Source organism: Lepidochelys olivacea (assembly GCF_965140295.1).
Source record: "Lepidochelys olivacea isolate rLepOli2 genome assembly, chromosome: 21".
Classification (NCBI taxonomy): Eukaryota; Metazoa; Chordata; order Testudines; family Cheloniidae; genus Lepidochelys; species Lepidochelys olivacea.
Genome location: NC_140431.1, coordinates 18,824,552 through 18,837,363, shown reverse-complemented (window position 1 = coordinate 18,837,363; position 12,812 = coordinate 18,824,552).

Genomic DNA, 12,812 nt, shown 5'->3' with positions numbered 1-12,812 from the left:
AGCAGTCATATTGCTCCCTTACATACAGTGCTACTCCCCCACCTTTTCTGCCCTGCCTGTCCTTCCTGAACAGTTTATAACCATCCATGACAGTACTCCAGTCATGTGAGTTATCCCACCAAGTCTCTGTTATTCCAATCACGTCATAGTTCCTTGACATCACCAGGACCTCCAGTTCTCCCTGCTTGTTTCCAAGGCTTTGTGCATTCGTATATAAGCACTTGAGATAACCTGCTGATCGCCCCTCATTCCCAGTATGAGGCAGGAGCCCTCCCCTCACAGACATTCCTGCCTGTGCTTCCTCCCGGTATCCCGCTTTCCCACTTACCTCAGGGCTTTGGTCTCCTTCCCCCGGTGAACCTAGTTTAAAGCCCTCCACACTAGGTTAGCCAGCCTGCTGGCAAAGATGCTCTTCCCTCTCTTTGTAAGATGGAGCCCGTCTCTGCCCAGCACTCCTCCTTCATGGAACACCATCCCATGGTCAAAGAATCCAAAGCCTTCTCTCCGACACCACCTGCGTAGCCATTCGTTGACTTCGACGGTCCCTACCCAGGCCTTTTCCTTCCACGGGAAGGATGGACGAGAACACCACTTGCGCCTCCAACTCCTTTATCTTTCTTCCCAGAGCCACGTAGTCCGCAGTGATCCTCTCAAGGTCATTCTTGGCAGTATCATTGGTGCCCACGTGGAGAAGCAGGAAGGGGTAGCGATCCGAGGGCTTGATGAGTCTCGGCAGTCTCTCCGTCACATCGTGAATCTTAGCCCCTGGCAAGCAGCAGACTTCTCGGTTTTCCCGGTCAGGGCGGCAGATAGATGACTCAGTCCCCCGGAGGAGAGAGTCCCCGACCACCACCACCCGCCTTCTCCTCTTGGGAGTGGTGGTCGTGGAACCCCCAACCTCAGGACATCGCATCTCATGCCTTCCAACCAGCGGAGTCTCCTTCTGCTTTCTCACCCCAGACATATCATCTGGTCCACTCTCCGCAACGGTACCTGTGGAGAGAACATGAAAGCGGTTAGTTACCTGTGTCTGTGTTACTGGAACCCGGACATTCCGCTTACCTCTTCTGGAGGTCACATGTTGCCAAGCTTCTTCACTGGCCTCTTGGCTCCTCTGTGCAACCTGCTCTATATCTTTAGAGCTCTGTGCCCCTAGAAGCATATCCTGAGTTTTGTCCAGAAAATCCTCAGTTTCTCGAATGCAACGCAGGGTTGTTATCTGTTGCTCCAGACCTTCAATCTTGTCTTCCAATATGGAGACCAGCTTGCACTTTGTACAGACAAAGTCGCTTCTGTCCTGTGGAAGAAAGACAAACATGGCACATCCAGTGCAGGTCACAACAGCTGAACGCCCCCCCTTCCATATCACCTTCCTACTATGAGCTTCCTCAGAGCAGTTTGCAAGACGTACGCCTCACTGGGCTCACTCCAGGCAAACTCCCAGGCAAACTCCTGCTGTGAGCTGCTCTGCTGTCCCCCGCTGCTCAGCTGGTTCGCCGCCGCTCAGCTGGTTCGTGAAGATGTCAGTGGGGGTGTCCAGAATGACTCCAGGGGCACAATGGGACAGTGCCAGGTGTGGGCACCCAGGGATGTCCCCTGGGAGATGCAGTATTCTTGCAGGTCCAATGGCAGAGGCATCCATAATGCCACAGGCACCTAGGACGGCACTGAGGTGTCATCGGGGCATGGAGGATGGTGCTGTGTCATCAGTGTCACCTGTGAAGGTGCTGGAGATATCACCAGGGGCACTCAGAGCAGCATTAGACCATCTTCATGGATGTCTGGCAGCTCTGGGGGCATTGCTGGAACAGCACTGGGGGTAATGTTAAGGGTTCCCAGAACTGTGCGCCTGAGGTACCTGGGAACGATGCTTGGGACATTGATATGAGTACCCAGGGTGGGGTTTGGCTGCTGTAATAAATGGTTCCATTTATGTTATTAATTAGTGAGACATCAAGTGGTAAGTTTATTAAACCAGGTTGCCCTGATTAAAGAAATGACAGCGCATTACAGGAACGGGGTAACTCACTACCAATCTTGGGTCCAGTCCACAGCTCACCTGGTTCCAAAGCTGGGTAACAATTTATAGGGTTTTTTTTTATAACCCCTTATTTATTTCATATTACAATTTGCAGTTAGTTATGCAATTTACCATCAATCAATCATAATTAAATGTCATATTCTGTTATGCCTACATTTCCACTGTAACAACTTTAACTTACTTTAGCCTGACCTGAAAACATGGTTTTAACATATTTCATGTTGTCTTTTGCAGTTGGGTATAGTTTAACATTTTCCTGATTCCTGTCCCCAATAATAAAATTAATTTGCTATTAACAATGTTCTTTTACTACAGCCTTTTCTTGTGGTTTCCATTACTACATTATAATTTCGGTTGGTCAGATACAAGCTTTCAAGTTCTGTGTGGCTCAAAAACTTCTCTCTCTCACTAACAGAAGTTGGTCCAATAAAATATATCACCTCACCCACCTTGTCTCTCTATGTTATAACTTGTCATTCAAGTAGTCAGAGCTAATTAAAGGTACAAATTAATCTCAAACAGGCTGCAAAGAGGCCACAGAAAGGCCATTCATTTCTATTCTATAAGCAACAGAAGCTTATGTACTCAGAGCTTGTCTTCACTACCACACTAAATTGGCCATTGCTGTATCTGGTGAAGATGTGCAAAGTCAATAGGAGCGTGCTCTCCTGTTGACGTAATTACACCGTCATAAATATAAAGGGAAGGGTAAACCCCTTTAAAATCCCTTCTGGCCAGAGGAAAAATCCTCTCACCTGTAAAGGGTTAAGAAGCTAAATGTAACCTCGCTGGCGCCTGACCAAAATAACCAATAAGGAGACAAGATATTTTAAAAAGCTGGGAGGAGGGAGAGAAACAAAGGGTCTGGGTCTGTCTGTATGCTGCTTTTGCCAGAGACAGAACAGGAATGGAGTCTTAGAACTTTTACTAAGTAATCTAGCTAGGTATGTGTTAGATTATGATTTCTTTAAATGGCTGAGCAACTGTAATTAAGCAACTGTGCTGAATAGAATGACTATTCCTGTCTGTGTGTCTTTTTTGTAACTTAAGGTTTTGCCTAGAGGGATTCTCTATATTTTGAATCTAATTACCCTGTAAGGTATCTACCATCCTGATTTTACAGAGGTGATTCCTTTACTTCTATTAAAAGTCTTCTTGTAAGAAAACTGAATGCTTTTCATTGTTCTAAGATCCAAGGGTTTGGGTCTGTGGTCACCTATGCAAATTGGTGAGGATTTTTACCAAACCTTCCCCAGGAAGTGGGGTGCAAGGGTTGGGAGGATTCTGGGGGGAAGGACGTGTCCAAACTACGTTTCCCAGTAAACCCAGTTAAAGTTTGGTGGTGGCAGTGGAAATTCCCAGGGCAAAGGGTAAAATTAATTTGTACCTTGGGGAAGTTTTAACCTAAGCTGGTAAAAGTAAGCTTAGGAGGTTTTCATGCAGGTCCCCACATCTGTACCCTAGAGTTCAGAGTGGGGGAGGAACCGTGACACACCCATTGACATAGTGCAGTATAGACACTGCTTTAAGTTGATGTAAATTACATTGCTCAGGGGGTTCACACCCGAGTGACATAACTTACGTCAACTTAAGTGGTAGTGTAGACCAGCTCTCAGAGCTTTGTTCTGTTTTTAGTTCCTTGACATCATTGAGATGGATGCTGGGAACTTTGGGCAACACTGGCGATGCTTGGGATGGTACAGAGTTGTTACCCGGGGCAGCTGCGATGCTGTTAAGGCTCCATGGGTTGGCACTGGGGCATCACCATGGGTATATGATGGTGCCAGAGGCATTGCTAGGGTTGCCCTACTGGGTTGGGGGGGAAGGAGTGGGGAAACACAGGAGGGAGGCATTGTTAGGGTTGCCATCATCTGTGCAGTCTCTGGGAGATTCTATCATGCTCTGAGGGCCTCACTTGGGGTGCCTGAGCTAGTGCTGGGAGCACTCAGGATGGAACTTGGGGCTTTTGGGGTGCTGCTGGTTGCCATGGTACCTGGGGGTATCTGGAATGGTGAAAGAACCATGGTAAAGGTCTTCAAGTATGTAACAGGTTCTTATAAAGAGGAGGGTGATAAATTGTTCTTATCCACTGAGGACAGGACAAGTAATAATTGGAGTAAATTGCAGCAAGGGCGGTGTAGGTTAGACATTAAGAAAAACTTCCTGTCAGGGTGGTTAAGCACTGGGGCGGTTGTGGAATCTCTGTAATTGGAGATGTTTAAAACCAGGTTAGACAAACACTGGCAGGAGACTTAGCCCTGCTTCAGTGCAGGAGACTGAACTGGATGATCTCACGAGGGCCTTTCCGGTCCTACATTATGAGGAGGATCGTGTAATCGGACTGTCATAGTACTGTTCCAGAATTTATTTTAAATTGACTTTTTAACTTTCTCACAGTACACCAGTAAAACACTGAAAAGTTGATATCTTTCTCTTGTAAATGTGGGGATGGGATGGGATGGGTGCCATCTTTAAATGGCAGGAGGGGAGGGGCAGGGAGAGAGGAAGGAAAAGTAAATAAAACATTGTAAGGAAAAAATGCAGGCACACACTTACCCAAGCTCCCTTCCCCTTCATCAGCAGGCTCATCTGCACTCTCCTGATGGGACTAGCAATTCTCCCACAGTTTCAAACAGGTCCAGTTTTATGGCATGGTTGGAGCCCTCTCCTGTGTTTCCCCACTCCTCTTCCCCCTCATTGTTCATGGCACGGGTTCAATTTTAGGCTCCTCTGATGCCTGCACAGTGGTCTGTGGGGTCACTGCAACTATGACATGCAGTTCGTTGTAAAAGAAGCAGGTCTGTAGGGCAGCACCACATCTTTTGTTGTCCTCTCTCACCTTGTGGTATCCCTGGTGAAGTTCTTTCACTTTCATGTGGTGCTGCTGCTAATCCCTGTCCTAGCCCCTATGCCTGCATCTCTTGTGCAAACTGCTCATAAATGTCCACATTACTACGGCTGATCCGTAGCTGTGCTTGCACAAACTCTTATTCCTACGGGCCCAGGAGATCCAAAACTTCTTGTCTGCTCCAGGCAGGAGTGCGTCTACTACCCCCCTGTGTGTGTGGAGCCAGCATGGTTGATTGGAAGAAAAATGACAAAGATGAGCTGCTAGATTAGCTTGCCAAGGAGAACAACCAGCAAAGGGAATTTAAAAAAACGTGTGGTTTGTAAAAGGGGTGTGTGTGTGTGGTTTCCCATCTCTGGGCAGCGGAGTTTAAAATTGTAAGCAGAGTGATCAGTGTTGTGGACATTAGAGGATTGTGAGACAGTGGCTGAAGGGCTGTTAGGGACAACACAGTCCATGCAATGTCTATACTCACACTGTGTTGACCAAAGTAGGATGAACATGGCTTTACACTGTTTGGGGAGGTGGTTTTACTGCATTGCTGTAATGGGATCCTTACCTCAGCCAGAGACAAATTTGTGTATAGACACATGCACAAACCTAACTTATAGTTGCAGAGCAGGCCTGTATTCCCTTGGGGTATGGTGGAGCTGATGCAGCAGTGTTATAAGGAAGCCCAAATTAGTATGGATATCTGGAATCTTTACTTGGCTAGCTGTCACTTGCTCTTTACTAGCGAGAGTGCTTGACGTGTGCAATCTCCCTTATACCACTAAGTCACAATCAACAGAATTGCTGCATACAAATTAGCTGTAGAAGAAGGGTAGTGACTGGCTGAGTGACCTGTGATGTCACAATGTCCACAGTTGAGAGTTACCTGAACTGTTGACAAGAGTTTGTCTGTAGTATATATAATCATAACAATTGGATACAACAATCATTAGGTTGTAATTAAGCTACATTATTAATCTATGCACAAGATTTCAAATAATTTTAACTATATGCAAAGTGTGAAGGGTCTGTGCCATTTTATTGTTAAGATCATTTGTAACAAAGAAAACACTGACAGAGATGCTACATTTTTTAAAGGTTCTGTTATTCAATTAATTATACCTCATAAATTCATTAGGTGAGTTACTTGTAAATTCTCAGAAAAATTATCCTGTACTCCAAAAGCAAATATTATAAATTTGGGGTGGATACTCTGTATTTTTTTCACAGTAAACAAAGATTAAATCCCTGCTTTAAGTGCAAAATGGAACTGACTCTGAACTATGGTACCTCCATAATAAAATAACAGACAAAATGAAAACAACTGAACTGCATGTTGATCCCAAATAATGTTTATTAGGGTTGTCATTTTTATGAGGGAAAGGGTTGTACTTTAATTAGGACATATTGTAATAACTTCATCTTGAAAGAAAGAGTATACACTGATCATAAGAGAAAACACACAGCTATTGCTGGAATGGCCTTCAGAGATCCACTGAATAGCATCGTCTGATCAGTTTAACACTTCTGGATAGCAGAAGAAGTGTGACTGGTGCTGTAACAACAGAACACACACAAGGTTCCTGCCCTGAGAAACATACAGTTCAGGGTCCCAATCCTGTAGTGTTCAAGATGTGGGTAGTCTGCTGCACTTGCATGGATAGCCCCAATGGCTTCCCCAAGGCCTGGTGCAAGTGCCACAGTCCACTTACACATCATGCATTGCAGGAGCAGAGCCTAGGTTCAATCCAACCTGACACAGTGACACTGAGAGGAGAGACTTAATTAGTTGGCATGGGATTGTGTGTCCGCCGGGGGACTGCAGACAAGAATGGCCTGTGAGGTAAGATCTGAAGGGTGATTATGCAGTGAGTGCAATGAGGGAGGACATTTTAGTCATTGGGGCAGAATGGGACACCGCAGGGAGGTGGAGGAAGAATGCAAAGGGATGTGTGAATTGCAGGGCATGCGGGGAGTGCAGGAAACAAGGGACAAAATGAAGACAAGGGCAGAGCTGGTTAGGGGCTTGAAGATGAGGACTGTGGGTCTGAGGTAGAAGAGAATGCAGAGGGGTTGGGATGTGGGGTGAGCACCAGCAGAGACAGATGTATGGCACCTATACGATGTACAGACTGGAGGGGAGTCAGAGTCACGTAGGCCACAGGAAGGAGGCAGCAATAATCTGGTTGGGAGATCACCAAGGAAAGGTTTGGACAGGAGAGATGGAGAAGAAAGGATGGATTCTGGAGATACTATAAAGGAAGAAGCACCAAGACTTAGCAAGAGCTTGGATGGGAATGGTAAAGGAGAGACAGAAAGGAGAGATAACATTCAGGTGTCAGACCTGGAAGGGGAAAAGCAGATTCCTGACTCTCACTGCCACATTGACTCTGGCACGTTCACTGGTCTCCTGGTTTGATACATGTGGATGTTTTAAAACATGTAAACTGCATCTATTTTCGGCTTTAGGCACCACCAGAATCCATGTTATATACATTAGAGCACAACAAAATTAACAAAAAGTCAACAGAAATCATTCAAAGCCCTGCCACAGTCCTGAGCAAAACAAGAAACTTGCACACAGATTATTCCCATACCCCAGCCGTGAGAACATTCTGCCCCCTTTACTAATGTTCAAATCTGGGGCTTGTTAGAGAGCCTCTCAGCTGATCTCAGATGTCAGGGTGGTGCATGAAGAAATAGTCGATGTACACAGGAGTTAGGACTAAAACATATAGGCTTTATAGATCCAAATCAACAACTCCAATTGCATCTGGAACAAACTGGCAGCAGGTGGAATATGCTCCATGTGAGCAGCCCGCACATTCTGCCTTAAATGAACTGATCTTTGAGTGATCTTCAAGAGTAGCCCAGGCCCTGCACGTTTCAACATGACAAAGCATGGACAGCTGTGGCAAAATTCACCTCCAGGAGCAAAGGAAGCCATTTCCTCACTGAGGGAAGATGAAAATAGCTTCTGCTGCTTCCTGTTACTCCAGAAGCAGCCAAGGATTCAACAGGTCCCCTAGAATGGGCAGAGTAACCTTGAAGAGGTGTGTGCATAGGCCCTGTGTATCTCCCATAGCCAGCAGCAGGCAGAGTTCTATGGAAATGGAAAGGAGACTGCCTGCCCCATCAACACTGGAGAGACAAACTACCTGGGGGACTGCAGCAGGACCCCGATGGACAACCTGTGCAAAGCACCTACAGGCCCTGAAGAATCTGTACATGGCTGAGCCCAGAAAGGGGAAGTGCTGGCTGCAGGGGGAAGGTTACAGCACCTGGAGGAGAAGTAGCTCAGAGTTGCTCCCTAAAGAAGGAAGCACAGTTGCCAACTTTCACGCGGTAAATAAGCACCCCAAATGTCACAAAAAAGCCAAAAATCAAGCTAATCCCATTTCAAAACAAGGCCAAAACAAGCCAATCTCTAAGAACCCCAACACTCTATGGGACTAGATCCCTCTGATGTGCAGCCTGGGACTGTGATGGGCCCGCTGTGCACTCCTGACTCTCTCCCCCGCTTGCCTGTTTGCCAGGAGCCGATCAAAAAAAAAGAAGCAACAAGCTACAAGCCAAACAAGCAACAAGCTAGAAACTAGCCAACAAGCAACTCACAAGCCAATTAAGCCAAAAACAAGCCCAATTTCTGCATTTTTTTCATGGCTTTGTCATGTCTGGAAGGAAGGTGCCATTTTTGTCTCTTTTACGGAGGGCTTGAGACTGATAGCCCTCTGTGGAGATAGAGGCGGTTAGGGACTATTTAGAAAAGCTGGACGTGCACAAGTCCACGAGTTGCATCCGAGAGTGCTGAAGGAATTGGCGGCTGTGATTGCAGAGCCACTGGCCATTATCTTTGAAAACTCGTGGCGAACTGGGGAAGTCCCGGATGACTGGAAAAAGGCTAATGTAGTGCCAATCTTTAAAAAAGGGAAGAAGGAAGATCCTGGGAACTATAGGCCAGTCAGCCTCACCTCAGTCCCTGGAAAAATCATGGAGCAGGTCCTCAAAGAATCAATCCTGAAGCACTTGCATGAGAGGAAAGTGATCAGGAACAGCCAGCATGGATTCACCAAGGGAAGGTCATGGCTGACTAATCTAATCGCCTTTTACGATGAGATTACTGGTTCTGTGGATGAAGGGAAAGCAGTGGATGTATTGTTTCTTGACTTTAGCAAAGCTTTTGACACGGTCTCCCATAGTATTCTTGTCAGCAAGTTAAGGAAGTATGGGCTGGATGAATGCACTATAAGGTGGGTAGAAAGCTGGCTAGATTGTCGGGCTCAACGGGTAGTGATCAATGGCTCCATGTCTAGTTGGCAGCCGGTATCAAGTGGAGTGCCCCAAGGGTCGGTCCTGGGGCCGGTTTTATTCAATATCTTCATAAATGATCTGGAGGATGGTGTGGATTGCACTCTCAGCAAATTTGCGGATGATACTAAACTGGGAGGAGTGGTAGATACGCTGGAGGGTACGGATAGGATACAGAAGGACCTAGACCAATTGGAAGATTGGGCCAAAAGGAATCTGATGAGGTTCAATAAGGATAAGTGCAGGGTCCTGCACTTAGGACGGAAGAACCCAATGCACAGCTACAGACTAGGGACCGAATGGCTAGGCAGCAGTTCTGCGGAAAAGGACCTAGGGGTGACAGTGGACGAGAAGCTGGATATGAGTCAGCAGTGTGCCCTTGTTGCCAAGAAGGCCAATGGCATTTTGGGATGTATAAGTAGGGGCATAGCGAGCAGATCGAGGGACGTGATCGTTCCCCTCTATTCGACATTGGTGAGGCCTCATCTGGAGTACTGTGTCCAGTTTTGGGCCCCACACTTCAAGAAGGATGTGGATAAATTGGAGAGAGTCCAGCGAAGGGCAACAAAAATGATTAGGGGACTGGAACACATGAGTTATGAGGAGAGGCTGAGGGAGCTGGGATTGTTTAGCCTGCAGAAGAGAAGAATGAGGGGGGATTTGATAGCTGCTTTCAACTACCTGAAAGGGGGTTCCAAAGAGGATGGCTCTAGACTGTTCTCAATGGTAGCAGATGACAGAACGAGGAGTAATGGTCTCAAGTTGCAGTGGGGGAGGTTTAGATTGGATATTAGGAAAAACTTTTTCACTAAGAGGGTGGTGAAACACTGGAATGCGTTACCTAGGGAGGTGGTAGAATCTCCTTCCTTAGAGGTTTTTAAGGTCAGGCTTGACAAAGCCCTGGCTGGGATGATTTAACTGGGAATTGGTCCTGCTTTGAGCAGGGGGTTGGACTAGATGACCTTCTGGGGTCCCTTCCAACCCTGATATTCTATGATTCTATGATCTGCAGCCCTCAGCTTTACGACAGAAAGACTGAGCCCCAACAGTGAGTCACTGAGCCCAAAAAGGGAGCAATAATGAGTTTTAGTACTATTGGGGTGGTACTAAGAGAGGGTTACATAGATCATCTCCATCCATCAACCCATCAATACCTCTGTCTTGTCCAGACTGAGACTCAACCATCCAGCTTTCCCGAGCCCACTCTTGGCCAGACAATAGGAAAATGGACACTACTGCTCCAGATCTGCTGTAAAGACACAGAGCTGAAAGAACTGGGATGCTGGCAGCATTGCAGCCCAGACTGCTTTACCAACTCCCTCAAAGCTGCACAAGAGTCATGAGCACTGTGCAGTGCACAGCATGAAATGGCTCTTAAGGTACCAGCCTCTGAGACCTTGGAGAGAGAGCCAGTCACACCATCAGCTACCCAGAAGTCTGTATAGTCATCTTCAGTGCCTCCTGGTCAGTGATATCTAAGGGACTTGCCCTAAAAGAATCAGCATCAACACCTGGCCTCTGCCTGTTGCTAGGAGATCATCATCCAGTGAGACCAATGTCCTCTGTACATCTGGGAGGAAAGCTGCTTGGAGAAGACACAAAAGCTGCAGTTGGGAGATGGGGGAGATAAGACTCAGCCAGGGCTACCCCTCCCTGCATCATTCCTGCAGTCCAGAATTTTGCAGACATCCACCCCGTCCCACACACACACACTTCCCCTGCACAAGTCCTTTCCTTAACACAGGGGAGAATGAGGAACAGACCAGGGCAGGGACAGCCAGAGTCTCAAGGTAGCAGGAGATGTCAGGGAGTGGCTGCTGAAGGGTCCTTTGGGCACTCACAATGTCTTACAATCATAGAAGATTAGGGTTGGAAGAGACCTCAGGAGGTCATCTAGTCCAACCCCCTGCTCAAAGCAGGACCAACACCAACTAAAACATCCCAGCCAGAGCTTTGTCAAGCTGGGCCTTAAAAACCTCTAAGGATGGAGATTCCACCACCCTCCTAGTGAAATAGTTTTTCCTAATATCCAACCTAGACTTCCCCCACTGCAACTTGAGACCATTGCTCCTTGTTCTGTCAACTGCCACCACTGAGAACAGCCTCGCTCCATCCTCTTTAGAACCCCACTTCAGGTAGTTGAAGGCTTCTATCAAATCCCCCCCCATTCTTCTTTTCTGCAGACTGAATAAGTCAAGTTCCCTCAGCCTCTCCTCATAAGTCATGTGCCCCAGCCCTCTAATCATTTTCGTTGCCCTCCGCTGCACTCTCTCCAATTTGTCCACATCCTTTCTGTAGTGGTGGGGGGCCAAAACTGGACACAATACTCCAGATGTGGCTTCACCAGTGCCCAGCCCAAAGGGGTCCTACTCTCATCTGGTCTCTGGGTGCTACTGCAATTATAACAACAGTAGAAACCCAATTGAATGGGACAAAGCAGACCCATGAGGAAGATGGCTGCCTAGTCCCAGACCTATTCTCTCTCTAATAATTACTTTCCTAGCAAATTGACAATAAGTTTATGTCATAAAAGTTTTAAATTAATCCTCTAGATAAACTTCAAACAGTTGACTATGGATTCCAATGAAAAAATGAGAGGCAACAAAAGCGCTAAGCCTGAATCACCTCAACAGCTGAAGGTGGAGATCTCAAGGCCACAGCAGAGCCTCACCCAGTGTATCGCAGCTCTGAAAGAATTCCCCACAGACTGGATTCAATCTCCAACGATATTCATGTAAAATCCGAAATGGCTCACTTGGAAAATGAGCTATAAAAGGCTGCCATTGAAACCAGTGAAATTAAAGAAGAAAATACATTGACTAGACAAACTAAAAGAAAAACAACTTTGAAAACAGATCTCAAAGAGCCAATCTTTGCCTCTTGGGCATTGATGAAGGTCTAGAGGAGAAGGATATTATCAACTTTCTCCAGAAGCTGCTTTCTGACATATTTAAATTGGACCCCAGCTGCCCCCATTAGATATTGAAAGGGTTCATCAAATGCCTGGTGCTAGATGGCAGGACTCTGACAAGCCCAGACCCATCATCTTCAAGCTGCTGATGTTCAATGATAAAGTAATGTCAATGAATGCTGCCAGAAAAGCTAAAACCCTTATGCAGAAAGGCCACATTTCTCTTTTACCTGTCTTCTCAACTGAGCTTACCAAAAAGAGAACTGCATTCAATGGCATAAAGCAGATCCTGACAGCGACCAGCATCAGATACAAGATCAAGTACCCTATGGATTTAGCAGGCTTCTGCAAAACACCATCTGAAGCTTTGCAGACAATTCAAAGACAGAGGCTAGACGTGATCAAAAATAGCAGAATGGTTATTCCACCATAAAAAGCATACGTCCACAAGTCTAAAAATCAGTTTGTATTCCTATATATCTTTGCAGATATGGTAATACTCACCTATATAATCTGCCAAATTCTAGCAGCTAGGCTGAAGTCTTTTGTTGACCCTCTTTGGAACTGAGCAACAACTGCGTAACACTGCAATATATAGAGTAACAGCTTAACACGAAGCTGGGGGACACAGACCCATCTACTGATGGAAGTGTTGTCTCCAACTAATCATCACAACGTGCACTGCTAGATGAAGACGTAGAATCATAGAAGAT